Below are 4,893 nucleotides of genomic sequence, written 5' to 3'. Positions count from 1 at the left end.
ACATTTGTTATGCTATGTTCTTATAATCAGTCTGTTGTATTATTGGCCTTCTTTCTTACCAGATATAATTTGCAAGTTAAGCTTTCTCTTAAGTGTCAGGCCATTGCCACATACACAGTTTGGTGCTAGCTGAACTTTCTGGGATCTGGGGGAATTTGGGGTTCACCTCTGGGGATGAAAGAGACCTCCTCACAGAATGGTTGTTCTGAGGAGAGGTACAGTGTTAGGCTCCTTCAAGCACATGCTCACACTGTCATCAACCAATCAGAGTGTGACCTTGTCCTGTGCGGTGTCATTTGAAGACTTCTTCTTTGCCATGTGCTGTTTGCCCACAGACATGAGCTCATAGCTGCAAGTCTGTAAGCCATGACAGGATGACGGTCATTCTCTTTTGTCAAGCTTGGGATAGAACACAAGGCACTGCTGATGGTAAGCAAAGGGGTTCGTCGTTGTTGTTGTTGTTGTTGTTTTGTTTTAACTGCTGGGCTGCTCTGGCCCTCTTGATATAGCTTCTATAACAAACTAGTCTTTCCATAGGCTCCTCCCACACGCTCACAAACATTAGAGGGGCTTCAGGGGGGACACGTGGGGGCTGCTGAAACAGTGAAAGCTGAACCAGTGGTTTATTGAGTGAAAAGGACCCGAGCTAGAGACTGTCTGAGAGCTGAAAGACGGCAGGGTGTGGGTGGGTTCCGTTGGGGCCACACTCTGCAGATTTTCACTGTCCTGCCATGAGTCCATAACCAACTGTGAATACAGAATAAACTTCTATTTCGGAGTAAGAAATAAATCTGAGTGAATAAGGTACCTGTAAAAAACAAACAAAAAAACCCCAACAAAACAACAAAACCCAATGAGTGATGAAAACTCACATTGGTAATGCCAGCATAAATTAACTCACAACATATCGCTAATGCCAGCCTGCATTTTGAAGGCTGGTTGGCTACGGACAGTAGGGAATCTGCCTGCCATTTAATGTTATATCCTATCCAGCATGAAACATTTTTTAAAATTAACTGCATTTCCATAGTTTTATTTCCAATAAACAAGTGGTTTTGAAACAGCTCTTGTCCCATCTCATCCTTGAACAGTGGTGTTTCTCCCTGGCTTTAGCTTCCCACACAGTTAAAACCTTCTGCGAGTCTAGGCATGACTGGTCTTTAACCAGTCACAATGACAGGGTTTAGGGATGTCCTCAGGAAGAGAATTTCATCATCAATGAATTATGAAGGTGAGTATATCCAATGTACTAGGAATAAGTAGCTGCAAGTATTTCTGTCCCTTGAGATATACTGCTCAGAGATTTTAAGTAAAAGAACTTTCAGGCATCTTTTTCATATTTTTGTATTAAGGAAATTTTATTGAGAATTTTAGCCTCGAGGCTGTAAAGCTCCCAGTCTATGGCACCATCACCTAGAAAGATTTCCGTAAAATCCCGGAAAGAAGAGTTCTCTGGGAGCTTAAATGTGGAGCTCTGCAGAGTAAAGTGAACCCTCTGCTATGACATAGCCCTGAGCAGAAACACGTATTAAAGCTCACTTAGTCCCACACAGACGGAGCCATGGGATGACATCGGGTGTCAGTGTTCTCCGGACTCCTTTAGGGAATCCTTGTGACGAGGAGTGGCAAGGTACAGTGTGCACAGTGGGTTTTAGTGAGCTTTATGTGTCCGTAGCTGCTACCTAAGATGATGGGCAACCTAAGGGGATGGAGTTTATTTTAGTTTAAGTTATTGGAAATTCCAGTCCACTGCTGGTCGCCCCTGCTACCTCTGGAACTGTGGTGGTGGAACAAAGAGAATAAACAGAGGAAGAGGAAGGGGGAGGGGGAGCCGGAGGAGGAGGAGACCTAGGTTCCCGATATCCTCTTTGAGAGCGTGCCATCTGAAGACCACGTGAGCCTTTGAGGTCATTTGAGACCGAACACAAGAACTGTCTGTGCTGAGGCACTGCCTGTGGGGTGTGGACTGGGTCGTGGCTCCCACAGAGAGATGCAGAGGGCGGGGCAGGGCAACAGTTCTTTGGAAACTGGAAACTTCTCTCCCCTCATCTGGGGCAACTGCACTGAGACTCCCTCTGTTCTTCCAGGGAATGGCTTCCTGGTTCTGAGGTTCTGAAATGGCCGCTGTTGCTCTCTCACAGGCGATTTCACAAGAGGCTCATGCAGAACCGCCACTGAGCAGAGCTGTGATCGGTCGGTCGGGGTCATGCCAAGAGCAGAGCTGCTGAGCTGCCACATTCGGGACTCACGGTAACTTCCCTTTGATTTTGTTTTTCATGGCATCGATAATCATCTAAACTTCAGTTACCAAAAGCAAATATTTGGAGAGGTACCTTGGCTGAAATTCACCTGTCTTTGAACCCCGTTGAGCCAAAGGGGCATAGATACGAGGTTAGTAGCTGCCCACCTCACTCTCCCTTCTTTTACTTTCCTTGAATAGACAGCATAGCATGCAGAAAGAACATATGATGACATCCTTAAGAACTGCTCAAAAGCGGCCTTTCACGAGGGGGAATTCCCTTTTAAAAGACAAATATTTTAATTAATTACTTGTGAACTTCCTACGATGTGCTTCAGTATAATCACTCCTGCTCCTCCCAGATCGATCCCCACACCCTTACCCACCAGCATCCCTGTCCTTTTTGTTTTGAACCCATCAATTCCTGTTTGTGCTGCCCAAATACCCTTGGATGTAGGGTCTACCCTGAAGCATGATAGACCTACTAGAGAGTCACACACTTAAAGGAAAGTGGGAGAGGGTCCCTTTTTAGGAACCCCCTGTTAGGGATTGTCTGGTACAGTATACATAAGGTGCATTAATAAACTTGCCTTTCTATAATTAACACTCAAGAGAATCATCATCGAAAGAAGAAGCTGAGTCTACACAGTGGCACAAGCTGGCACTCACAGTACCCAGGAAGCTGAGGCAGGATGAGCACAAGCTGAAGATGAGTCTGATCTACACAGTGAGAGCCTTTCTTCACACACACAAACATGCACACACATACATATACACATACACACATGCATGCACACGCATACACACATGTACACATACACATGTGCACATGCACACTTGCATATATACATAGGGAGATGTCTCCATGGGTTTAAATCTTTAGAACCCACATGAAAAGTTAGGCATGGTCATGTGTGTACATGTGCATGTAACCCTAGAACTATGGGGGTTTGAGACAGGAGGACTGCTGCCAGCTTTGTTCCAGATCCAAAGAACAAGGTAGAGAGTGATCAAATCAGATATCCAAAGCCCTCCCCTGGCATCTATATGCAACTATGTGCATGCATATCCCCTGACATGCACGGAAATCTTACATACATACCACATGGACAGAGAGACACATGCTCACATGCATGGAAATCTTACATACATACCTCACAGACAGAGAGACACACCCTCACATGCAATGAAAGATTATTTTGCCTCATGGTTTTGAACGTTCCCCTCCATGCTTGACTGGTCCTGGCTTGTTTTGTTTTTTTCTTTTCTTTTCCCTTCTCTTTTCTTTTTCCTTCCTTCCTTCCTTCCTTCCTTCCTTCCTTCCTTCCTTCCTTCCTTCCTTCCTTTCTTCTTTGAGACAGGGTTTCTCTGACTGCCCTGACCAGGGACATCACCATGTTCTCCAGTGTCCAGTGACCACAGACATCGGCACTGAGCCCTGACACTGCATAGCCCCAGACTTGGCTCTCAGTGGCAACTCAGGTTGGGACCTCACCATAGCCCCAAGTTGTGGGGATAGCCACTCATTATAGGCTGCTCCTTTCCACCTCAAGGGCCCAGTTCCATCTCTCTTCATAACACTCAGGCTGCTCCTCTTCTCTTGTGTTCTAAGTATCCTAGGCATAAAACAGCTTTGGCCACCAAGGCAGGTGTCAAGTTAGAATGAGCAAAGGTCTGCCATCTGCTCTGCCCCCGACTGATATAAGAACACTACCACCACCACCAAGGTGTCTCTTTGCCCATTGCTGAGGGCAAGGAGTTACAGATTCTTAATGTCCCTCTTATAGTTTGTTAGGTTTGACACTTGGTATCAGTCATCTCTGTGCATGAAAACCTATGATAGTGTTGTTATCAAATGTCCAGTGCATGCCAGGCACTCTGCTGAGGACTCGGGGGCCTTGTGAACGAGATGAACGAGATTTCCTTTCTGCCCACATTGAAACAAAGGGTTCGCACTTAGTAGTGTCAATGATGGCTGCTGTTTCTCCATTCCCACCCTGTGCCAGACTCTGAGCACAATAACTGATTTTCAAGAAGTCTTTGGAACAGAGAGTTTTTTTATTTATTTAATTTTAAAGAATTGGCTATAATTGCTGGGGATTAAATGAAACTGTAGCCCCATTGCAGTGTCAGCCCACAGCAGTGGTCTGGGAAATCCAGCTCACATATTCATAAGTCAGACATCTGAGTCTTAGTATCACACTTTAATGTATTTGAGTATTTTGCCTTCCGTGTATTCATGTGCACCATGTGAGTGCTTGGTGACCTTGGGGGTCGGTCAAGAAAGGCATCCCTGGACTTACAGGCATTTGGGAATCTCCATGTGGGTGCTGGAAACTGAACCTGGTCCTGTGCAAGAGAAGCAAGGGTTCTCAAACCCTGAGCCATCTCTCCAGCCCTGCATCTCTTTCTGACTCATCACTGTCCTTCTGAGCTCAGAACAGATGGTAGATGTTTATTAAGCAAATGATGAAGAGCTAAACGAGTAAAGGGCAGTCACCTCCTTGGTGAAACAGAGTGCGCTTGGAGTCACTTCTGTCACTGGGGAAGTGGTGACGCATGAAAAGTGAAGAGAAACGATCCAGTCTGTGGCCAGCGCCTTCTGGCTTTGTTTACACACTCACACACAGTGTGGCATCATGGAATACCTAGAA

General features: G+C 45.8%; 1 non-coding gene across 1 annotated transcript; it reads right to left on the bottom strand.

The window, feature by feature from the left end:
- Positions 1 to 3,846: 3,846 nt before the first annotated feature.
- On the bottom strand, positions 3,847 to 3,993 carry LOC115029128. The gene has a single exon (XR_003834699.1). It is a non-coding gene; the product is annotated as a small nucleolar RNA SNORA48 (small nucleolar RNA).
- Between the last annotated feature and the right edge of the window lie 900 nt (positions 3,994 to 4,893).

Source organism: Mus caroli, chromosome 13 (assembly GCF_900094665.2).
Source record: "Mus caroli chromosome 13, CAROLI_EIJ_v1.1, whole genome shotgun sequence".
NCBI classification, from domain to species: domain Eukaryota; kingdom Metazoa; phylum Chordata; class Mammalia; order Rodentia; family Muridae; genus Mus; species Mus caroli.
This window is presented reverse-complemented; position numbering and strand designations above follow the sequence as displayed.